Source organism: Lethenteron reissneri, chromosome 72, assembly GCF_015708825.2.
Source record: "Lethenteron reissneri isolate LAM-NWPU_2019-01 chromosome 72, ASM1570882v1, whole genome shotgun sequence".
Taxonomy (NCBI): Eukaryota; Metazoa; Chordata; class Hyperoartia; order Petromyzontiformes; family Petromyzontidae; genus Lethenteron; species Lethenteron reissneri.
Window position 1 is genome coordinate 2,016,771 of NC_083850.1, and position 25,065 is coordinate 2,041,835.

Here is a 25,065-nt window from a genome sequence, read left to right on the forward strand (position 1 = left end):
CAAAAAGAAACAATTTTGATTAATATGCTAAATTCCTCTTGATATGCAAATTATTTTGTCAAGACGCTCTTTGCACCTCCATCCCAGCATAATTAGTCGCTCCAAGCCTGGAGCGTGACATTCAGACTCTGTCTACTTGACGGACCTGTTCTCCACCTGAGGATGGCTGCTTGCGTTGTGGCCGAAACGTCGTGAGAATTATTTTATTATGTTTTATTTTTATTATTTTATTACTTCCCTTCTACGTGACTTTACCGAAAAAACCAAGAGGAAAAAAGAAACAACTCTGATAATGGAAATGATATGCACTGTCCTTGAAGTTGATTGGTCCACACCCGAGACAACTTTCCTTAGAGCCTAGTCTCCATTGGTGTTGGACCAGATGACGCCAAAAGGCATACTACTCAAAAACAGTGCACTATCAGAGTATTGAGAGCTCGGGTAAGCATTTACACTATGAGACCTCCTTTACCAGTGGGAAAATATAGTAGTAGGTTTTTACCCTTTAAACTGGTACAAAACTGACACCTTTCTCGTTCCTTTTATCCATATATATAAAATCGTGCATGTCTGTCTGTCTGTGTATGTGTGTGGATTTCGGACCATACGCACTTTCATTGGACGGCGGTTGCCCCTGGCAACAGCTAACGACGCCTTCGCCGCTTTCATTGGACGGCGGTTGCCCCTGGCAACGAGTAGCAACTTTTCTCCGCGGGGTGGACGCCATTTTTAATAGCGCGGGGGGGGGGGGGGGGGGGGGGACCGGCACCCGTACCCAGCGTTCGCCGGGTGGGAAAATCAGGCAAGGCGGGAGGCTCTGCACGGTGCTAGGCCTCGACACCCAACACGCCACTCTGAGGTAAATTCATACAAATTTCACGTCCTCTACAGAGTGGCGAGGGAGGCAGAGTGGCGAGGGAGGGACTCAGCCTCAAAACGAGTAACTGGTGTGGCGTATTAACATCGCCACTGGGGAGACAAAGGCGGCCGGGCATGGTGGATACAAGTCCCGGGCAAAGCCGGGTCATGACTATGTGTGTATGTGTTTATGTGTATGTCTGTGTGTCTGTATGTATGTGTGTATGTATGTGTCTGTATGTGTTTGTGTGTATGTATGTGTGTGTCTGTATGTATGTGTGTATTGTGTATGTGTTTGTGTGTATGTATGTGCGTGTTTGTATGTATGTGTATGTCTGTGTGTATGTGTGTGTATTGTGTGTGTGTCTGTGTGTGTGCGCGTGTGTTGTGTAGGGGGAACGGTAGTGTAGTGCTTAGCGTGCTGCCTGTGTGTGTGTGTGTCTGTGTGTGTGTCTGTGTGTGTGCGTGTGTGGTGTGTGGGGAGCGGTAGTGTAGTGGTTAGCGTGCTGTCTGTGTGTGTGTGTCTGTCTGTGTGTCTGTGTGTGTGTGTCTGTGTGTGTGCGCGTGTGTTGTGTAGGAGGAACGGTAGTGTAATGCTTAGCGTGCTGCCTGTGTGTGTGTCTGTGTGTGTCTGTGTGTGTGGTGTGTGGGGAGCGGTAGTGTAGTGGTTAGCGTGCTGTCTGTGTCTGTGTGTGTGTGTCTGTGTGTGTGTGTCTGTGTGTGTGTGCGTGTGTGGTGTGTGGGGAGCGGTAGTGTAGTGGTTAGCGTGCTGTCTGTGTGTCTGTGTGTGTGTGTCTGTGTGTCTGTGTGTGTGTGTCTGTGTGTGTGTCTGTGTGTGTGTGTCTGTGTGTGTGTCTGTGTGTGTGTCTGTGTGTGTGTCTGTGTGTGTGCGCGTGTGTTGTGTAGGGGGAACGGTAGTGTAGTGCTTAGCGTGCTGCCTGTGTGTGTGTGTGTGTCTGTGTGTGTGTCTGTGTGTGTGCGTGTGTGGTGTGTGGGGAGCGGTAGTGTAGTGGTTAGCGTGCTGTCTGTGTGTCTGTGTGTGTGTGTCTGTCTGTGTGTCTGTGTGTGTGTGTCTGTGTGTGTGCGCGTGTGTTGTGTAGGGGGAACGGTAGTGTAGTGCTTAGCGTGCTGCCTGTGTGTGTCTCTGTGTGTGTGTGTCTGTGTGTGTGTCTGTGTGTGTGTGTCTGTGTGTGTGTCTGTGTGTGTGTGTGGTGTGTGGGGAGCGGTAGTGTAGTGGTTAGCGTGCTGTCTGTGTCTGTGTGTGTGTCTGTGTGTGTGCGTGTGTGGTGTGTGGGGAGCGGTAGTGTAGTGGTTAGCGTGCTGTTTGTGTGTGTGTGTCTGTGTGTGTGTGTCTGTGTGTGTGTCTGTGTGTGTGTCTGTGTGTGTGCGTGTGTGGTGTGTGGGGAGCGGTAGTGTAGTGGTTAGCGTGCTGTCTGTGTGTCTGTGTCTGTCTGTGTCTGTCTGTGTGTGTCTGCGTGTGTCTGTGTGTGTGTCTGTGTGTGTATCTGTGCGTCTGTGTGTGTGAGGAGCGGTGGGTGTAGTGGTTAACGCTACGCTGCGCTACCAACCCGGCGAACCCAGTTCGATTCCCGCTCATGGCCACCACCGGTCAAGATTATTTGAACCTCCCCTAGGTCGACTCAGCCTCAAACGAGTAACTGGTGTGGCGTATTAACATCGCCACTGGGGAGACAAAGGCGGCCGGCCGTGGTGGATACAAGTCCCGGGCGAAGCCGGGTAGTACAGCTAGTTTCGTATATAGTTCACATCTCCGACAGCATCATTCAATGTTCCTCCATACTCTTCAATGTACAATTCCTCATCAACCCCACTCAATGTCCCTCCGTTCGCTCGCTTCACTTCGCCGCTTCGCTTCGCTTCGCCGCTTCGCTCGCGCTCTCTCTCTCTCCACCAAGGTCCGTTACTCTGCTGCTCCTACGCTCTACTCGCTCCATCCTTGCTACTCCGTTCGTACTCTCTCTCCACTGCTACCGTATACTGTATTCTCATGGTCCACTGCTACCTCCCACTATACACTCTTGTCCACTGTTACCATATACTATACACTCTTGTCCACTGCTACCCTATACTATACACTCTTGTCCACTGCTACACTATTGTCCACTGTTACCCTGTACTATACACTCTTGTCCCAGGCACCAACTCCAACGCTAACTCCAACTGCGACTCCAACACTAACAATGACTCCCGTATCTCCATACGCTCTCTGCCTTTATCCCCGAACCAATTAGCCCCAATTAATTATGTCATTCCCCGCCAGCCTCACGTGATGTTGTTGTCGTAGACACCCCGGCGCCTGTCTCGACCACTCACCCTCTCGACCAATCACCGGCCTGCGTCCTCAGTTACCCTTAACACCTGTGGCGTCTCTTAATGACCTCACCCCTTAATTAGCGCAACAACAACTTTATGGGCACGCCTACTGTCCGTGTCCCCAGTTACCCCCACTGTCCGCTGCATGTTCGCATTACAACCAAACGCATGGCGCGTGTTATCTCAAGTCCTAAATACGTGTTAAACTGGCTCACAGTCTCCATGCATCCCAGCTCAAGCGAGCGATGCATGTCACTCTATTGCAGTGGTGGAAATGCCATGTTTTTTTGCATTCCCCCCTTAGGACGATCAGTTGATTTCCTATTATGGCTATGCGTGATTATTTTTCTGCTGTAAATTTCCACATGATAAGCCACTTTTTCTGAAAAATTAGTGAATACTTCAGTGGGCTTTGCCTGGTAGGATGGGGTTGGTTCAGTTGTAGTTGTGTTTGTGTGATTTGTTTACCTTGCTTGTACTTTGCATTACTGTCGTGTTTTTGTACTGTTTGTTGTTGTAACGTTTTTACCCCGTGCCTACTGGATATCTGTGAAAAAGATCTTCATAGCTCATTGGACTCCTCCTGCAGTATAAATACAGATTCTGATGCCTGTGAAGTATGGGAATTGACGGCAGGAACTTCTTGACGGGAACACACTTTTATTAAATCTTTACGTATCAAAATACAACGTGTAGTCTCCTTTCTTCCGACTTCACACTCCACTACTCTCGTGTAAACTCTAGGCCTCTGGCTACACACGATACCCTTCACTCGTGTAGACCCTACGCCTCTGGCTACACAATACACTCGACTCGTGTAGACCCTATGTCCCTGGCTACACAATACACTCGACTCGTGTAGACCCTATGTCCCTGGCTACACAATACACTCGACTCGTGTAGACCCTATGTCCCTGGCTACACAATACACTGCATTCGGCTCGTGTAGACCTTACGCCTCTGGCTACACACACTACACTCGCCTCTGGGTTACACAGAGTCCCGGTCCCGTTAGGACAGCGGGACTAGGTACCGCAGGGCCCTAGGTCTTCATCCCCGTCTTCATTCTTCGCTGGTTACACTCTGCCCTCACGCCTGTGTGCATCCCCTTTTATAGCCCCTGCTCACGAGAGGCGGAGCTGATGCGTACTTCAACGTGAGCATCGCTCCTTAATGAACCAATCACGACGCACTCTCTCTACGATCCGTTTTCCCCAGCGCGTGTTAACACTCCTCCACCAATCACACCGCGCTGCCACCCGATCACTCCCTCTCAGCACGTCACCCGTCCACAGCCAATCAGTACCCCGTAACCCACGACCCCGCGCTGACCCCTGATCCTCCACCGTCAGCGCACGTCACCACCTACACAGCCAATCATTACGCGCTGGCATACGATCTCTAATCCCAGCGCGTATCACCTCTACATCACCCCCTCCCACATAGCTTGCAGCCGGCCCGGCTGTTAACCAACAACACAACCTAACGTCAATGCAGTAACAAAGAAACTCCACCTCTCAGTGTGCCCCGTAACGCAACAACAACAACACAACACAACACTTAAATATGAAGCAATATACAGCCCGACGAACAACACAATAAAAGCGAACACCGGAAAACGAACACACTAAAAGCGAACACCGGAAACCGAACGCGCCAAGTGTCTCTGTGACTAAACGCAGTGCCGAGGCGCTCCGGCTGCCTCGACTCCTCACGTGGCAGGTCACACAAAGTAGCGCGACCTAGCGCGAGTCCGTCTGGCCGGTCCGTCGTATGGGACGGGACGTTGGCGACCGTCCGGTGGCTCCGGCTGCTCAAGATCCGGCCGCCGGTGGTCGGCAGCTGTCAGTTCCGAGACACCTGGGAGCGGATCAGGCGGAGACATGTGAGGAGCAGGCAAAGACAATTCCCCCTCAGGGTCGCTGGTCACGTCACATGCTCGGCCCTCATGACACAAGGGGAGGCCATACGGAGGCGAGAACGGTTTCAGTCGGGAGGGGTGGACGTACCAACGGCGTTTTCCCCATTTTATCTGAACGCACTGGGGGCGTGCAACCCGCACGACCTCCACGGGTCCCCGCCACGGCTTCAACAATTTAGGCGACGTAGCCAAAGGTGCCTGCGGGCAATGCAGCCAGGCCCTGTCACCTGGTTCCCAATTGTGCACGGACACCTTCCGTGCCCGCAACCGCTCGTTTGCAATTTGGCGAGCCCGTGAATTAAGCCGTGCGGCCTCCCTTGCCTCTGTCAGCTTATGAATATTAAATTTAATATGCTCTGCCAATTTCGAATTTGCTCGTGGTGCGGACAGACCCAGCTGCGTTTCCATGGGCGGGTCGGCTTCCCGACCGTACATCAGATAAAACGGGGAAAATCCCGTAGCTGCATGGGGGGCCATTCTATACGCGGCGAGGACCCCAGGGACCTGCAGGTCCCAATCAACATGTGCCTCACACACCTGCTGGCACAACATAGAAGTCAATGTCCTGTTAAGCCTCTCCACCATCCCGTCCGTCTGCGGGTGGTACGGGGAGGTACGCACCTTCTTGGTACCCAACAGGTCGCACACCTCTTGCAGTAATTTACTCGAAAAATTCTTCCCTTGGTCAGTCAGCAAGCGTTCGGGAGCCCCCTTGTCCAGGACGTAGCCCTGGACAAAGGCGTCCGTCACAGCCGCCGCCGACTGGTTGGCGAGTGGCCACGCCATAGGCCACCGGGTAAAATATTCGACCCCCACCAACAGGTACTTATTACCCCTAGGCGTGACCGGAAAAGGCCCCAGAATGTCGAGTGCAACGAGCTCGTTAGTGCGCGAGACCTGGATGGATTGCAGCGGTGGATTAGCTGGCACAGGCGGTGGTTTCCGTCTGGCGCACTCAACACAACCCTTCAGAATGTTCACCCCGTCACCCCCCATTCCCGGCCAATAATAGTCACGCTGAAGCAGGGCAAGCGTTTTGTTAACTCCCAAATGCAAGAGGCGTTCGTGTGCGGCCAAGACAACCTTCCCCCTCACAGCAGCAGGCACCACAATCGCATGCCGCCGGGACAAACTGTCCCATCTCATCAATAGGCCTTGCTTAAGCTCGTAGGAGCCAGTTCGGTCGTGGTTACCTTCGGAACCCCCCGTCTTGCGGCGCAATGCCAGCAGGGAGCTGTCCGCCATTTGGAGACGGCCCCACTCAATCAATGACATTGAGAGCAGCGAGTCCTGACCCCCAGGGGTAGCGGGACCATCCCCAATTGGTGTGCTCGCGGCCGCAACCAACGCCTCCCTACCTTCCGTAACCGGCGGTTTACAGCGCGCCGATCCCGATAAGCACGCACATTTGTGACAAGGCAACAACCGCGACAGGGCATCGGCATTTGTATGTCGCAAGCCTTTACGGTACGTAGTCGTGAACTGATAGTCCTGGAGGACTTCCAACCACCGCGACAATTGGCCCGAGGGCTGGGCGACCCGCAATGAATACTGGAGCGCCGCGTGGTCCGTCCGGACCGTGAAATGACGACCATAGAGATATGGCCTGAATTGTTGTACAAAAAAAACAATGGCAAGCAGTTCGCGACGGGTGACGCAGTAGCGCTGCTCTGCCGGCGACAACACCCTGCTACCATAGGCGACCACTCGTTCGACCCCTCCAACGACTTGGGACAGCACTCCCCCAATGCCCGTGTTGCTAGCGTCCGTGTCTAGCAAGAAGGGACTCGCGAAGTCCGGATAGCGCAAGGGTGGGGCCCTAACCAAGGCGTCCCGGAGGGAGCAGAATGCAGCCTCCTCCTCCGGTCCCCATCGGAACTTCACTCCTTTCGCCGTTAGAGCATGCAAGGGTTTTGCAATGGTGGCAAAGTGCTCAACGAATCGGCGATAATATGAAGCAAAACCGATGAAACTGCGTACGTCTGACACTGACGTGGGCGTTGGCCACGAACTGACACAGTCCGTCTTCGCAGGATCGGTAGAAATCCCCGAAGAGTCGACAATGTGACCCAAGTACCTCACGGATTTACGAAAAAGGTGGCATTTGGCCGGTTTAAACTTTAATTTAGCCGATCGCATTCGCAAGAACACCCCCCTCAATCGCTGGAGGTGTTCTTCAAACGTTTTACCGAAAACAATGACATCGTCAAGGTAAATGAGGCACGTATCCCACTGCAAGCCCGACAAAACCAATTCCATAAGACGCTGAAACGTCGCCGGAGAGGAGTGAAGTCCCATGGGTAACCGGTTAAACTGAAACAGGCCCCCTGGAGTCCGAAATGCGGTCTTAGGCTTAGACTCTTCGTCGAGTGGCAACTGCCAGAATCCGGATAATAAATCAAGAGTCGAAAAGTATCGCGCACCAGACAATGCGTCGAGAGACTCGTCCATCCTGGGGAGCGGATACGCGTCGGCCACAGAGATCTTATTCAGGCGACGGAAATCGACGCAAAATCGCAGGGACCCGTCCTGCTTTTTAACGAGCACAATAGGCGCTCCTCAAGGACTGGAGGAAGGCGAAATAATGTCGGCTTCTAGCATATCGTTAACTGCCGACTGAACATGTTCCTTCTCAGCAGGACTCAGTCGGAAGGGATTTTGCCTGACCGGTGCCGCATCGCCCGTTTCAATGTGGTGGCGTAGCAGGTCCGTGCACCCAATGTCATACTTATGTTTACTGAAGACATCCGAAAATTCAATGAGCAACCCGCGCAGCGCACCCAACTGTACCGCTGATAAATCGTCAGAGTCCGCGCACAGCGAATCAACCCAATCGAGGTCCTCCTTCAATGTAACGTTTTTCGTGGGACTCGGATCCGCCTGCGCAACCAGCCTCTCCTCCGCAGGGACCCGCGCCGCGTGAGCTAGCACGGTGCCCTGCTGAATGACGGCTGGCCACGCCCCAGCGTTTAAAACCATCACAAACGGATCCCTGTCAGCCCCCACCAAAGTGTGAGCCACCGACAAATCGAGACCTCCAACAGCCCTATTAGAAGGACCCAAAAGCATGCCCTGTTCCGAGGCCTCCTTCACCCATGGCTTCCGCAACCGGAGGGGAATTAACATTTGTGAACCCGGGGGCACGTGCACGGTCTGTGTCGCTAACGCCTGTATGGTAGCGCACGCCGTCCGAATTTCATTAGGGCTCGTCAAAAATGAAATACGGCGACCCGATGGTAGTTCAATGCAACGCTGATCAATGAGAATTTTGATGGGCATTTTTGCCAAAAAATCAGTGCCCAATAGACAAGGGACCGCCAGGGAGGACGAAACAAAAACGGGTCCCGACAATTTGATATCACCAATGCAAATGGATGCCCTAATCTGACCGATAATGCCCAAGGATCCCCCGTTAGCGGCGTAAAATGGCACATCCACCGGAAGAAGCGGACGACATTGTACAGGGAGAATATTATAAATGAGATCCGATATAATAGTCGCCGATGCCCCCGTGTCCACTAACACCCTGACCTCGACCCCATCAATAGATCCGGTAACTACGGATGAACCCGCTGAGGCAGCCACTATTCTGTGCCCCAACTCCGACCATTTAATGTCTCCCCGGTCCCGGCCGAATCGCCCTCTCTGAACCGAATCCCCGAACTCTACTCGGCTCTCCCCCGCCGCAACGCGACGACCCATATGTGCCGAGTATGCGGGCCGAGCATGTGAGGTGCCGCGACTTGCCGGGGTTTGCAGGGACGACTTGGGGCCTTGGTCGTCGTCCAGCCGAGGTCCCATGGCGCGCTGACGTGGGGCGCGGCAACCGGAGGCCACGTGGCCCCGGAGGCCGCAGTTATAGCAGGTGATGACAGTCGTCGGAGATCTCGGTTGCTCCAGCTTGCGGGCCGCTCGCAGAGGCGAACGACCCCCCGATCTCCAGTCCCCCGGTCGTCCCGCGATGAACGCCTCCTCTCGTGGGCTGACGACTTGGGGCACGGTGACAACTGGGCCCGGAGTTGAGGCCACGGCAGCGTTGCAGACGACTCCCTGTTTACGTTGAAGGACCTCGTGCGCTTGTATGCTTGTGGCGACCCGTAAGGATGAAATATCGGTCTCATCGGCCGTGTTGATGGGGACCCCCAGGTCCTGCGCCAACTTGAGCAGCTGCTCCAAAACCATGGCATCTTGGCCCTCCTCGTCCATACGAGGGAACGCGGCGTCGGCGAGAGCAAGCAACGCCGTGCGGTAGGCGAGCACGGTCTCCGTGTCCGCCTTCCGTCTTGCATAAAAATGATGGCGGCACGCGGAGGGAGGACCATAGACCTTGGCCATGAGAGCCAGCGCATCTTTGAGCGTGGAGCGGTCCGACCTGCGTGCGGACGTGAAGGCCGCGAGCGCGTTGTCATCCAGCATGGCAGGCAGTGCCCGCAGTGCCGTAGCGTCGGACCAGGCGGACATCTCCTGATGCGCCAAAAATCTGCGCTGAAATTGGCTCCAATCCCCGCCTTCCGCCTTGAAGGCTGACAACGTGGGAAGGCGCTGCTGAAAAATGAAGTCGTCCTCCTCCTCGTGCTTCCTCTCTGCCGCCCCGCCGGTGTGTAAGATGGCGGCCCCATCGGCGGGTGTGTGATGGCGGTCCGCCGCGCGCGTTGGTGACGTCAGCGGGCGCGCATGGAGAACCGCTGCCACGTGGTGATGGCCGTTCCCGCCAAAAGTCGGTGCAGATGAAATGGCGGCCATCGCCAAATCGTTTTGGCGGGAATCTGCAGGGCGACCCTGCAGAACGTCGGCCGCCGTTCCCGCTCCTCCCGACGAGCTGATCTCCGCCAAGATGGACGCGGCGGCGAGCAGCAGCTCCGCCAGACGGGAGTGCGCTTCGCGAAGCACGGCGTCAGTCCCCCGTGGCTCGTCCGGCGCCGTCGGCGGATCCTGCCCCGTGGGAAACTCCTCTTCCTCACCCCCCGATGCCAGTTGACCCACGTCGTCGAGGTTGTCCCCGTGGTCAATCCCGTGGGTCCGACGGTTCCTCCTTGTATCCATGCTTGGAAGACCGTTTCACTTCTGACGCCAGTTGAAGTATGGGAATTGACGGCAGGAACTTCTTGACGGGAACACACTTTTATTAAATCTTTACGTATCAAAATACAACGTGTAGTCTCCTTTCTTCCGACTTCACACTCCACTACTCTCGTGTAAACTCTAGGCCTCTGGCTACACACGATACCCTTCACTCGTGTAGACCCTACGCCTCTGGCTACACAATACACTCGACTCGTGTAGACCCTATGTCCCTGGCTACACAATACACTCGACTCGTGTAGACCCTATGTCCCTGGCTACACAATACACTCGACTCGTGTAGACCCTATGTCCCTGGCTACACAATACACTGCATTCGGCTCGTGTAGACCTTACGCCTCTGGCTACACACACTACACTCGCCTCTGGGTTACACAGAGTCCCGGTCCCGTTAGGACAGCGGGACTAGGTACCGCAGGGCCCTAGGTCTTCATCCCCGTCTTCATTCTTCGCTGGTTACACTCTGCCCTCACGCCTGTGTGCATCCCCTTTTATAGCCCCTGCTCACGAGAGGCGGAGCTGATGCGTACTTCAACGTGAGCATCGCTCCTTAATGAACCAATCACGACGCACTCTCTCTACGATCCGTTTTCCCCAGCGCGTGTTAACACTCCTCCACCAATCACACCGCGCTGCCACCCGATCACTCCCTCTCAGCACGTCACCCGTCCACAGCCAATCAGTACCCCGTAACCCACGACCCCGCGCTGACCCCTGATCCTCCACCGTCAGCGCACGTCACCACCTACACAGCCAATCATTACGCGCTGGCATACGATCTCTAATCCCAGCGCGTATCACCTCTACACCTGTAACACAGCACTATGGCAGTTGGTGAATCACACAAATTCGTGAAACTTCATTGTTATCCGTGGGCATCGCAATCGCAATGTCTTGACTTGCAAGGGTACAGTGGTATAGCAAGTGGATTACTTTAGTTTCCTGCACTTCTGTGTGGAAACTGTGCGACATTTATTACGCCGTTTTAAGATGAAATGTGTATGAAAAATTATATTTGAATCTATACTCTCTGGTTCTTTCAGTAAAGTTCTGCCTACGTGACTTTACCGAAAGAACCAAAGAGTATGGATTCCTGCAGTCACGAAAGCTTCAAATCAAGATATTTTAATCTAGTTATTGTGTAATAAAGGTCGTGGAAGCGACTTCTGGAATCCGGTCTTTATTTGTCTTTCGTTCACAACACTCCTATCTTACTCCTTCACGCTGCTGACAGACAGCGTGAGAGGGAGAGAGAGAGAGGGGACACGCGTGACCACGTGGCCAGCCTGGACCCCACTCCAGCATGGCCTCACCCTCCGTTCGTTCCAGATCTGACCACGTGTTGTCCGTCTCCACCCCTTTTAATACCCGGGTCACGTGGTACCTTTCCACCAATCCTGGTTAACCTCTATGGAATCTTCTAGACTCCATCATACATTCCCAGGACCGCGCCCCTGACTCGTCCCTCCATTGGCTGTGGCTAAAGCCAGCAGATCCAATCCTCTACTTACAGATGTCACCTTCCCATTACGTCAGGGCCACGCCCCTAGACTTCCCCCCATTGGCTATGGGCCAGGACCGGTAGAGCCAATCATCATAACGAGGTGTGATCCATCAGCAACCCGGATATATCCTCACATTACATCACCCCCCCCCCCCTGGTGTAAAAAGTCAGCCGTCTCGGCTGGGAAAAGAGTGACAGCCCGAATCTCTTTGAATAACATCTTAGGATGTCCATGACGCATTAACAAGGTAAGGGGAGTAGGCACCAACGCGCAGAGGAATTAAAACATTAAAACAACCGACAAACATTAGGGCGCCCCTATAGCGCAGTAACACCAGGGCGACAGACCGCAAGGACAACAGTATTAGCGAATGGGAGAGACTTCGACCGCGTACGCAACGCCGGACCCTCTCCTCCCCTCGCGCGTGGTTGCCTCGCCGACTGTTCAGCAGGAGGTGGTTGCAGTGGAGAAGAAGAAGAATTTTCGGTTTTCGTTGTGTCTGGGACAGGCCCCGTTGGAGGTGGAACGTCTGGGGTCTCGTCGTCCTTCAAAATCTGTGCGTCTGCGGGGGGTAGAACACAGCCCCGCTGGGGAGCAATCGGCGAGGCAAGTGGCACAATCCGCACGCCAGACCCTGGCAGGTCAACAAGTGGGGATGAAGGGCCAGCATGCGGGTCAACATAGGGCTTGAGCCGCGACGAATGAACATACCAACGACGTTGGCCGTACTGGATTCGAACACTCTGGGGATTCCGAATGTCCACCAGCCTGTGCAGTTTAGGGGACGTACCCACTGGCACCTGAGGGCAATGGAGCCATGCCATATCGCCCACCGACCAAGGCATGTCAGTTCGCGATCGATGCGCACACCTCTCGTTCCTTGCCTGCGTACGGGCCGTCGCACATCTGGTGGCCTCTCGCGCCTCCGTAACCCGTTTAAGTGAGTCCCGCACGTGGTCAAGCAAGGAAGGGGACAGTTGTTTCCCCGCTGCACCAAGTTGCACATCAATCGGGGGTACATTCTCACGGCCATACATCAGGAAAAATGGGGAATATCCTGTGGATGCGTACGGAACCATGCGGTATGCCGCCAGGATGCCCGGTATGTGCAAGTCTCAATCGGTTTGTTTTTCACTCACCGTGTGACAAAGCATGGCCGAAAGCGTGCGGTTATGTCGTTCCACCATGCCATCCGTTTGCGGATGGTAAGGGGAAGTGCAGATTTTCTTTGTACCCAAGGCAGAGCACACGTCTTTGAGCAATTTAGAGAAGTTACGTCCTTGATCCGTGAGCAGCCCTTCAGGTGCTCCCTTATCCATAACGTACCCATTCAAGAAAGCCTCGGTGATGGATGAGGCCATTTGGTCAGGTAGAGGCCAGGCCATAGGCCAGCGAGAAAAGTATTCGACCCCGACCAAAAGGTATTTATATCCCCTAGCCGATGGAGGGAACGGGCCCAGGATATCCAGAGCGACCAGCTCATTAATACGGGACACCTCGATCGATCATAGGGGCGGGACATAATTTTGACGTGGCGGTTTCCGCTTTGCACAATCATTGCATGACCGGATAAAGTTAGTGACATCCGCTGTCATGCCTGGCCAAAAGAAATCCTGCTGCATCGCGGCAAATGTTTTCTGCACGCCAAGGTGCATCAGCTTGTCGGCGTGCAGCGCGCGGATCAGATCGTGGCGAAGGGACGTCGGCACAACCAGGCGTGAACGGTCCGACAACCCATCCGTACACATCAGTAATCCCGCCTGGCCCCCAAAACAACTGCCATTTCCATCCCGCCAAATGAGATCTCGGTTTCCCGACCAATTTCCACAGTAGAGCCAAAGAGGCATCAGCCTCTTGCTCGCATAGCCACACCAAGTGCGGCAAATGCAACGTATTGTCGGCGCCAACGGGTACATCCTGGCCTTCATCCTTTGACATCGCTCCCATGACCGGACAGGGCGCGGTAGGCAGCGCGGCAACAGTGGTGCATACCCGTCAGACAGGCGCAGAGAGGAGTTACGGGCAACCTAGAGAGAGCGTCCGCGTTTCCATGGCAAGTACCCTTGCGGTACGTGATATTGAAGGAAAACTCCTGCAGAGATTCTAACCACCGAACCAATTGACCGGACGGTTGTTCCAATTTCAAAGAATATTGCAAGGCAGCATGGTCAGTGCGCACAAGGAATTTCCTTCCATACAGGTACAGCCGGTACTGGCGAACAAAATGGACGATTGCCAACAATTCCCGTCGCATCACGTCGTTGGAGGTGTTCTTCGAAGGTGCGACTGAATACGATGATATCGTCCAAATATATGAGGCACGTTTCCCACTGCAGCCCCGCTAGCACCAGTTCCATCAGGCGTTGGAACGTCGCCGGTGCTGCATTCAAGCCCATAGGTAGGTGGTTAAACTCAAAGAGGCCCTGCGGCGTGCGGAACGCCGTTTTCGGTCTGGACGCGTCATCGAGGGGGAGCTGCCAAAACCCAGATGACAGGTCGAGGGTAGAGAAGAAATTTGCCCCCGACAAAGCGTCCAATGAGTCGTCCATCCGTGGCAAGGGGTATGCCTCGGCCACGGATATCTTATTCAATCGGCGGAAGTCTACACAAAACCTCGTTCCGCCATCCTTCTTTTTAACCAACACCACCGGCGCGCCCTAAGGACTGTTGGACGGCGAAATTATATCGGCCGCCAACATGTCGTCCACCGCGCCACGCACGTGTTCCCTTTCTGCCGTGCTCATGCGATGCGGGTGCATACAAATCGGTCCCGCTGCACCGGTGTCGATATGGTGCGACAAGAGCGTGGTATGGCCCAAATCCAAAACGTTTTTACTGAAAACGTCAGCGTACTCCGACATAGTGAATGCAAGGCGCTCCGCTGCGTGGCCGACAAGGACGTATTTTCCCCGCACAATTCTGCGATCCATCGATCGTCCGAGCGATCGGATCGTGGCATGCCAGAGGCCATTTTTGTGGGTTGGTCGCTCTCAAAGCTGGTGAAATCGGTAGTGGCGTGAGCCAGCTGGGACGAACGATAGTTTGAGCCGCCACTAGGGAAAAGGATTTTGCCACAGAGTTCGACGGGGACAACAACACACCCGTCGCATCGTCCACGGCTTCCAACCGCTTTCGGTAACGCAGCGGAATAAGCATTTGTGATCCTGATGGTACTGCTACTGTGACAGCAACAATCGCGTTAACAGCATTTCCTGGGGGCGAACGGCCCAGCAGGGACGGCAGGAAGGACATTCTACTGCCCCCTGGCATTTCCAAAGAACCTTGATCGACGATTATTTTAACGGGCATCCGACGAAGGAAATCGGTGCCCAATAAGCATGGGACGGCCAATGAACACCAGATCAAAACTGGTCCCACCGCGGTGATATTCCCTATAGCAATGCGCACATTTACTCGCCCCAAAATACCCATGCTACCCCCATTCGCAGCAACGCATGCATCATTAGCTGGTCGGATCCGCGACGTAGGAATGGACAGGAGATGAAAAATAACATCGGAAATGATGGTTGAAGACGCGCCGGTGTCCACCAAAATACGGACATCGATCCCATCGATAGTACCCCGTACCATTGAGGACCCCGACGCGGCTGCCACCACCCTTCGAGCCAATTTTTTCCACTGTGTAACTGAGTGTGGCATCGACCCAGGTGACCCACAATTCCCTTCAGGAGTGCAAACATGGGTGCGAGTGGATGCGTGATGTGTCAAGACCTGCCGGGTGTCTGATATGTGCCGACTTGCCCGAGGGTGCCATGGATCCGCTTCTGGTGGAGGAGATGGAAGTCGGCCCGACGGGAGCTGAGGGGGTTGAAGTCGGCAGCTGCAATCCCAGGCGAAATGGCCTCGTCGGCCACACTTAAAACATGTGGCCGTCGCCGCCCGGCGGTCGGCCGCCCCGGTCCCCACTCGTGGACGTCCGGCCCCGTCATGCTGGTTGCGCGGCCGGCGTTTCGGGACCCAGCGAGGAATGGCTGCCATCACCTCGTCGTCGCTGAAGTCGTTGAAACCGTGGACGACACGATGTGGGGCCCATCCCAATGGTGGCCCGTCTATTCCAGGATCTCCCGACCATGCAGCCATCTGGTCCCAGCGTTTGAGGTTGAACTTGGCATCCAAACAGCGCACCGCCCATCGAGACGTTAGCGGTTCGTGGCCGCACACCGGTAATGATATATTAAGTTCCTGGGACAACTCAATCATTCTAGAAAGGATGAGAGGATCCAGGAGATCGGCTGACGAATCGGGGTAGGCTGCCATGGCAAGCGCCCCCTCGGTAGGCCAAGGGCGATTCATCCGCTCCTCGGCGCCGCTGCATGAATTTCCTGGTAGCCGCCGTCGGCGGCTCGTAGAACTCCGCCATTTCCGCGAAAGTGTCACGCAGCGTATTTTTCTTACTCGCTGGGATGGAGCGGAAGACTGCCAAGGAGACATCGTCCAATAGCGTGGGCAGAGCCTCCAGCGCTTCTGCCTCCGTCCATCGCACCGACTGAAAGGCTGACTCGAACCACCACGTGAACGCGCTCCAGTCGCCCCCGACGACAAATTCTTTAATTTGAGGAAGGCGATGGCCGCGGTAGATATCCGAGGCCTCGGGCATGTCAGATCCCGCTCCCCGCGCAGCACGCGGCTCCGTAAAGATGGCGTCCGGCGGCCGCGTGGCAGCAGCCCTGCCCAAGATGGCGTCCGGCAGCCCCGTGGCAGCAGCCCTGCCCAAGATGGAGGCCACCCCCTTCGCGGCAGGAGTAATGGCGGACGGCGTTTCCCGCTGAAGATCTTGGTCATCGGCCCTTGGGTGAGATCCACGCGGCCGACCGAGGGCCGCTGATGACGCGACCGCCGTTGCAAGATTTAGCAGGATCGCACGGAGCGACTCTATCTGCTCCGCCACCCGACGCCACCCCTCATCCGCAGCCGGAGACGTCGCCTCGCCGGCCTGTCGTCGATGCGCGGCATCGGGGAGAGCGGCAGACGGCGGTAGAGGACCCGTGGCTCCCAGCAGCTCGTCCTCGTCCGCCTCGACATCTTCATTCGACGGAGGATCCGGTGGGTTTCTTTTCTTGAGGTGCTTGGGCATTTTCTAATAATTGTCCAAACGGTCTCAAGAAGCACTTCTGTCACCAATGTAATAAAGGTCGTAATAATTGTATTATTAAATTAGTGAACATAAAGAGCTGATCAAATTCCCGAATGTGTGGGGCGCCAAGGTGGCTCGGGGATGTTATCTCCATTGACTTGCATACAGGAGGTCGTGGGTTCTATCCCGACCCTGACGATGCCTGCTGTATATTTGGAGTATGTGTGTCTCTATCTTTCCCCGTGGTCGCCTGGACTTTTCCCTCCACATTTAGAATCAGCATCACGCATTTAGGTAAGGCCTACTGAGCTATTCAGCGCTTTTTAAGAAGCGACCTGGCCACAAATGATAGCTCCACGAAATCGCTTATCACGTGGAAATTTATATCAGCAGACAAGCACTCTAAACATGTGACGTTGTTTCTAAATGTGGAGGGAAAAACCGGGGGACCGGAGACAAATCCACACGCCACCCAAAGACACATGACACCACCGTTTGAGGGAAATGCACACACGTGACGCCATGCTCGTGCCATAACTCACAGTGACGTCATATTTCAACAGATTTGAATCAATGTTTTTCTTCGGATCGTACAACATTTCAAATCCCTCCTTTCTACATCGCTACTCGTTTGCACGATTTCGGCTGGGAGGGGTGTGAGAAAATACCCTCGGCTCTCTCTTTCCTGAACGTGACCAATCCACAAATTAATCACAAAAAATAAAATATGCAGGCATCTTTGACCAATAATTATTTAATCTGGACAAATATAAATTTTGTTATATTTTGAGATTTGGTGACGATACATTGAGTACCACTTTGTGGGCGAATCGCCAGTGGTTATCTTATAAAATAGACTCGTTTCCGTCATGCTGTGGAATTTCCACTGCCGTTTCCGGCCTGTAAACATGGGACGAGCCCCAATACCTCAATGTTCGTGCATTTCCGATGACAGGGGTGAAGGAAAATGTATGTACAGCAGAGAGAGAGAGCAAAAGCAATTAAGGTAGCCACAGTGAATTGCTTGACCACATGCGATAAAAAAATAGAAGCAATAGTATTGCGCAAGAGTTGCACCAGTAACTCCATTAAGTTTAATTTCTATTAATTTCGACGCCGTGTTGATGGCTTCTTACCAGTAGTGCTGGGTGAAGTAATCCAAAGACGTCCAGTTGCGGTTCCTCTCGAGCCGGTGGTGTTGATAACACATGAGTAATTTCCACCGTGTGCTCGTGTAACGTTATAGAGTGTCAGATAGCTGGAGCCATCCCTAAGGTCCAAGTGTCCATCGTACATCACGTAGCCCAGTTGTTGCACACCGCTCGAGACTTGTGAGTCCTTGAATTGTGCATTCTAAATTGACAGAACACATGCGCATTAATAATCCATTTGCATCGCAAAATTATCTTTACAGGAATATAGTTCATCTAAATCCCTCTAAGAGGGTTACTGGGCTTCAGCATTCCACAATTAAAACAGATTTTTGTAGGTATTGAGTTCGATGTCTTAGCATGGTTTCCCTTGACTTTTTTTTATTCAGGCAAGCCCAGATATGAGTTTCGGAAGTGGATATATCAGAATAAGCATCTACGGGAGGAATCCGATGAGCTATGAAGTTATTTTTCCCAGGTGTTCAGTTTGGGCGGGTCAGCAAGCTACAACAACAAACACAATACGCAAAACACAATTAGAGTGCAAAATAGAGAGTAAGGTAAGCAAGTCACTAATCCAAGGCGGCACTAGATGCTGTATGGATTGCAGCGATACCATCATGGTGTGCGTTGATGACGCACTCGTCCGTGATGCGTTTCATTGTTTGGGCTTCACCACAGTCGCAGTTTGGTGACTCTTTGATTTTCCTTTCATGGAACAACGCGTATGCCACACATCTCCTGCGCTGGGCCCGAGCGCGGTTCAACGTGATTTACAGTCATCGAGAAAGATAATCCCAGTACTTCCACGGTTGGGTCCTCATTGATGTTTTTGTTTGTCACGTTCATAGCCACCTATCCGGTGTCTTTATATTCGGTTGCCAGAGAGTCGGTGGGTATCCAGAATGGCTTCCTGGATTTAAGCCTAGGGCGTGGGGGGTACCTTTATGTCTTGGTGGGCGAAGTTTTCCACGATCTTGTTGCACTCCCTGAATCGTTGCGGCATCATGGTGGATGTTGGCTGGAGTGATGTCTACCAGCACGGAAAGCCACGATAGTGGAGTGGACTTGAAGGTGCCGCTAATGATATGAAGTGCAGTGTTGATATCAAGATCGACGAGGTTTGTGTGAGGACTGGCACCCCAAACTGCAACACAATACTCTGCTGGAGAGTGGACTGGGGTCTGCATTGATATCTTCAACGTGCGAGGCGTAGCTTCCCCACGTTGTTTCCGCGAGTTTCTGGAAACCATTTGCTCATGTTTTTGTTTTCATTTTGGTTTGTTCAAGGTGGTGCTCATAACTTGATTTGAAGCTTTCGTGACTGCAGGAATCCATACTGCTGGATTATACTTTTTTCCACCGTAGGACGACCGCTTGTGTTGCGATTGAAACGTCGTGATTTATTTTATTTTATACCTACGTGACTTTACCGAAAGAACCAAAGAGTGTGGTGCTCATAGTTGAACCTCCGATCTAGGGTACCTGGGGTGGTGGTTGTGTGTTAGTGTTTTATGCAGAAATTGATATTTAATGTTTTCGTGGCTTGCCTGTTATTCAGATGGAAGACGGAGACGACCCTCTTGTAAGAATTTGGTTTTAGGCGCCAATTTGTGAAGTGTGCTACGAAGATCTTGAGATCTTTTTAGATAACTTTTCCAGTGTCCTCTATTGCCCGGGCTTGGGTTGCAAATGCGATGTCGTCCACGTATGTGAACTTACGGGAGGATGTCGCTTGGATCTCGTCGGTGTAGAGATTGAACCGCACTGGCGCAAGAACAGATTCCCACAGTAGTCCATTGTTCAAATTTAGTGGGCTGCTGGCAGCCTCACAAAGGTGAATGGTGAAACATCGCTCGCTCAGTATTTCAGTGATGAGTCTGATAGTTGGGTGGCAAGGCACAGCTGTCGCGAGCTTCAGCACGAGACCCTTCCACCACACCATATCATACGCCGAGGTGAGGTTGATGAATGCTGCTCCTGTTTTGAGCTAGTGCTCAAAACCGGTCTGAATGTAACATTTTAAAGCTAGCACCTGGGCGCAGCAATTTTTGCCAGTTCGGAATCCGGCTTGTTCTTTCGGAACTATGTTGTTAAGCATAGGATTTATTCTTTGGAACAGGAGCTGCTCCATTGGCTTGTAACCGACGCGGAGGGGGGAGATATGGTGGTAGTTTGTGATCTCTGATGCATCCTTGCTGAGTTTAAGAATGGCTATGATCTTAGCCACGTTCAAGTGAAGGAATCACTCCAACAAATTCGTCCATGGCCATGATGTAATTTGGCCATGCAGGGTGGATCAGTGAGATCTGAAGGCCAATATTGAACAATACAGCAGCCTAAGTTCGCTATTTGTAAAGTTTCGATTTAAAGCTTTCGTGACTGCAGGGATTCATCTTCTTGGTTCTTTCGGTAAAGTCACGTAGAAGGGAAGTAATAAAATAATAAAAATAAAACATAATAAAATTATTCTCACGACGTTTCGGCCACAACGCAAGCAGCCGTCCTCAGGTGAAAACCAGGTTCGTCGAGGCGACAGTCTGAATGAAACAGCACACGAGCTTGGAGCATATATATAAACTGGGCGCCTTGACAAAGGAATTTGCATATCAAGAGGAATTTAGCATATTTATGGGAAATGCAGGAATGTGATTAGTACTACATATGCATGTGCATTATACAGGATTAACAGCATCAAAGGGAGCTGCAGTTGCTGCTGCTGCAGTTGCTGCTGCTGCAGTTGCTGCTGCTGCAGTTGCTGCTGCTGCAGTTGCTGCTGCTGCAGTTGCTGCTGCTGCAGTTGCTGCTGCTGCAGTTGCTGCTGCTGCAGTTGCTGCTGCTGCAGCTGCTGCAGTTTCTGCTGCTGCTGCAGTTTCTGCTGCTGCTGCAGTTGCTGCTGCTGTTGCAGTTGCTGCCTTATCCATTTTAATATAACACTATGTATTATTCTACCCACCCTAATGTGTATCACACTGCTATATATTTACTATACAATTACGACACCATACATTACTCTGCACACTGCACCATGCCAGTGAGTGGAACGCGGTCTGAAAGTCACCGTAAACGTGAACACAATCAGTTAAGATCCGAAATGGTTTATTACGTCCTTCCAATGATTGCTAAGCCAGAATCCATCTTCTCGGTTGAAATTGTCTCTGTGTTTGTATATGTGGATCGCCTCATGAACGAATCTCTCATGATAGCCAGATGGCTTGCAGAGAACCTCTGTCTTGGAGAAGTCAATGTCATGTGAGCCCACTGAATTGTAACAGTGATCTGCCACGGCTGAGGTGTTTGTCCTACCGTGTTTCAGGTCTGCTTTATGTTCACGGATGCGGTCCGAGACATGTCGTTTGGTTTCTCCAATGTAACTGCTACCACAGAGGCAACTTAGTTTGTAGACGCCAGGGTACTGTATGTCTGGAACCCCATCTTTTACAGACGGGACCAGATCACGGATTTTATGTACTGTGTTGAATCGGACCTGGATCTTGTGTTTAATCAGGATTTTGGATATCTTTTTTGTGACCCCAGCAATGTAGGGTAAGGTGATGGTCTTGAAAGGCTCCTCAACAGGATCCTTCTTGATGGTTGGAGTGATGGCCTTGCGGATTGTGTAGTCGGAGTAACCATTAGCCTTAAGAGCTTGGCGTACGTGTTTGAGTTCACTGCCAATGTGTTCCAGGCGTACATGTTTGATTTCACTGCCAATGTGTTCCTGGAACACATTGGCAGTGATTGTGTTCACGTTTACGGTGACTTTCAGACCGCGTTCCACTCACTGGCATGGTGCAGTGTGCAGAGTAATGTATGGTGTCGTAATTGTATAGTAAATATATAGCAGTGTGATACACATTAGGGTGGGTAGAATAATACATAGTGTTATATTAAAATGGATAAGGCAGCAACTGCAACAGCAGCAGCAACTGCAGCAGCAGCAGAAACTGCAGCAGCAGCAGAAACTGCAGCAGCAGCAGAAACTGCAGCAGCAGCAGAAACTGCAGCAGCAGAAACTGCAGCAGCAGCAGAAACTGCAGCAGCAGCAACTGCAGCAGCAGCAACTGCAGCAGCAGCAACTGCAGCAGCAGCAACTGCAGCAGCAGCAACTGCAGCTCCCTTTGATGCACATGCATATGTAGTACTAATCACATTCCTGCATTTGCCATAAATATGCTAAATTCTTATTGATATGCAAATTCATTTGTCAAGGCGCCCATCTTATATATATGCTCCAAGCTCGTGTGCTGTTTCATTCAGACTCTGTCGCCTCGACGGACCTGGTTTTCACCTGAGGACGGCTGCTTGCGTTGTGGCCGAAACGTCGTGAGAATAATTTTATTATGTTTTATTTTTATTATTTTATTACTTCCCTTCTACGTGACTTTACCGAAAGAACCAAGAAGAAGATTTGTAAAGTTGTCAGAGGTGGTTCTTTTTCCCAGCATAGCATTACCATTATGATCCCGCGACACAAAACATGGATCAGGCATGTAAAAAAAAATCCTAGTGTGCTGACTTGAACGTGCCACGGTCTTTTGCGTCACAGAGCAGGTGGTGGCCTTCTGGTGCTGTCCATGATGTTAGTTGCTCACCTGCTTTATCATTGGCGCTGTAGACCCATAATGTTCGGTGGCTATTTAAGTCGCTTACGTCAACGGTCGGGTGACTTGGTGGTGGTGGTGTCGGACATGGCCATTCAAAACCTGGAGGCTTTTAGACGTTAACCACAGTTATGTCATTGATTTTGATGGTGATGTAGTAGGACGAGTTGTTGGATGTGACCTGGGCCAAGTCCTTCAGGTTTTTACGGACATGACAAGGCCTTGTTTCGGATAGTGGCTTGGAGTCTTGTGGGCATATTAACTTATCTTCAAACGGGACACTCTTGATCCAGATAGGTTTTTTTTTACCAGCATCAGGATGTCGATGTACTGGATCATGAGAATCTTTGCGATATAATCGCATTTCGCACTAGAGAGGTCCTCAAAGTTCAGCTGCATGATTCTCATCGATGGGCCGATATTTACATTACTTTGCTGATGAAAAGGACCATTTCTAAAGCAGCTTTTGAATCCGGGATGCCGTGTGAGGCAATTTTCGTTGTGCTTTTGCATGTGGCAGGGAAGACCGTGAGTAAGTTGTCATCTTTTTGTCAAGTACAAAAGACCACTGGTGGTAAATTGTGGGTAATAAATGCATTCGCAGACAGAGGTGTGGTCACAATCTGCTGATGGGGCTTTATAAAGTTTAAAATATTCCAGAGTTTGCTGCTTCAGGAGGTCTGACGTTTTCACTCCACTGGGGGAACATTCTTTGGGAACTGAATGGAGCAACTCATTTCATCTATCGATTAGAGAGTACCGCCAAGCCAATGAACCTTAATTGCTTGGTCAAAAAGCCCCCCGGGGGGGTGGGGGGGGGGTGGGAGGGTCAGCGACTGCGTAGCGATTGGCGCGCTGCGCTATGAACCAGGCGACCCGAGTTCGATGCCCGCTCACGGCCACCACTGGTGACGATTATTTGAACCGGTCCTGGGCCTCCCCTATGTCGACTCAGCCTCAAACGAGTAACTGGTGTGGTGTGTGAACATCGCCACTGGGGGAACAAAGGTGGCGGTCCCGGGCAAAGCCGGGTAGTAAAGCTAGTATTTTATATATAAGATATATATTTAATCAGAAAATTAATTAAACCAATTGTCAAACCCGAGAACCTAAGACGTCCATATAATTGCCTTTTAACTATTCCAAGAAGAAGAAGAATAGGTGACAAAGCTTTTGCCGTTGCAGGATCAAACGTTTTGGAACAACTTGGTTTCCTCCCTAAAGATCGTAAAACTTCCTAAAAATATTCTGAAGAAGAAAATTCTTGCTGAATACAACCACATTTGCCATTTTTATTTTTAACTTTTATCCTTACCAATGTATCGATAGTTCAATTTTAATGTGCTATTTTATTGAGGGACTATGTGTTGTCACGTTGTGGTCTGGGACTGTTTTTTTGTTGTTTTTAAAGATTGGGTAAGGCAGCAATTAAAAACATCGGCAGGAATTGATGTACTTATTTTTTGTAACTTGCTTTGTTCTCCTAAACTTTGCCCTCCTGTTTGTTTTTGTAATGCTTGTTCTTGTACTGTTCTGATTCCCCCCTCCTGGACATCTGTGAAAAAGAGCTTCATAGCTCATCGGATTTCTCCTCCGGTCTAAATAAATATTCTGATTATTTATTTACATTCCGTTTCTAAAAATAAGTTCCCAGCACATGGAGCAAAACATGTGAGATCATGCCAGCCAAAACATGGTACAACCTGAAAAACATCAGAAAGCGATAACAGGCAGTCACCGCTCTTACAACATCACAATGTGTTCCTGGAAACCCCATAATTAATCCGATCATCGTACATGGGACCCAATTTTCCCATAGACAGTAGAAGTAGAAACAGTAGAAATGTCAGAAAGAGAGAGAGAGTGACTATCCAGAAAGGGAGTGCGGAGCCGAGCAGTCATCACTAAATAAAGAAAGGACGCAAGTCTGAATCTGGCGTGGAAGTCGTTTATTACACATGGAAGGGCAAAAAAAAAGAAAATCCTGAGCAGTAACCACAGGTAGGCGCATGATTGTCCACACAGTGTGACGCGACCCTGGGCTTTTGAAGTCAGGGAAATTAAAAGGGAGCGACTGCGTGTGCAAGCTGAGTCCAGGGTAGCAGTGAGGGAACGTGCGGCGAGAGTGAACATGGGGTGGTGATCGCGGGATCGCTACCATGTTTACCCGAGTGAGGTAATCGCGCAGGTGTGAACGCACTCACAGCCTCCTGTTGTTAGCGGGGCCGCAGTGTGCGCGGGCATGCACGTTAAGAGTTAATCGCATGCAGGTGGAAGCGTGCGGTCGCTGTAGCTGATAGTTAATCTCTCACAGGTGATAGCGCGTTTCGCGGCCTCTCTGTTAGCGACAGCTGCGGTTTGCACGGGCGTGTGCTTTAACCCCATGCGGCTCCGAAGCCAGCAGCACTAGCATGTCCCTCAAAGAGGGCGTTAGCGTGGGGGCCCCGTCATTCAGTCTGTGGGGGCCCGGTGGGAGCCGACCGACATGGTGGAGGAGAGTAGAATGGGCGGATGT

The 25,065-nt window shown here is 51.9% G+C and overlaps 1 protein-coding gene and 1 long non-coding RNA gene across 2 annotated transcripts in view; one reads left to right on the forward strand and one right to left on the reverse strand.

Moving 5' to 3' along the window:
* LOC133361317 (zinc finger protein 91-like) overlaps positions 1-25,065 on the forward strand; it is a gene marked incomplete at its 3' end in the record, with an annotated part of 1,159,662 nt that overhangs the window by 654,089 nt on the left and 480,508 nt on the right. The gene's annotated exons all lie outside the window — the stretch shown is intronic.
* Positions 1-25,065, reverse strand: part of LOC133361300 (uncharacterized) — a 34,834-nt gene that overhangs the window by 5,396 nt on the left and 4,373 nt on the right. The window contains exon 2 of the long non-coding RNA XR_009757351.1: positions 17,932-18,148. This is a non-coding gene — a long non-coding RNA (uncharacterized LOC133361300). The remainder of the gene's footprint in view (positions 1-17,931; positions 18,149-25,065) is intronic.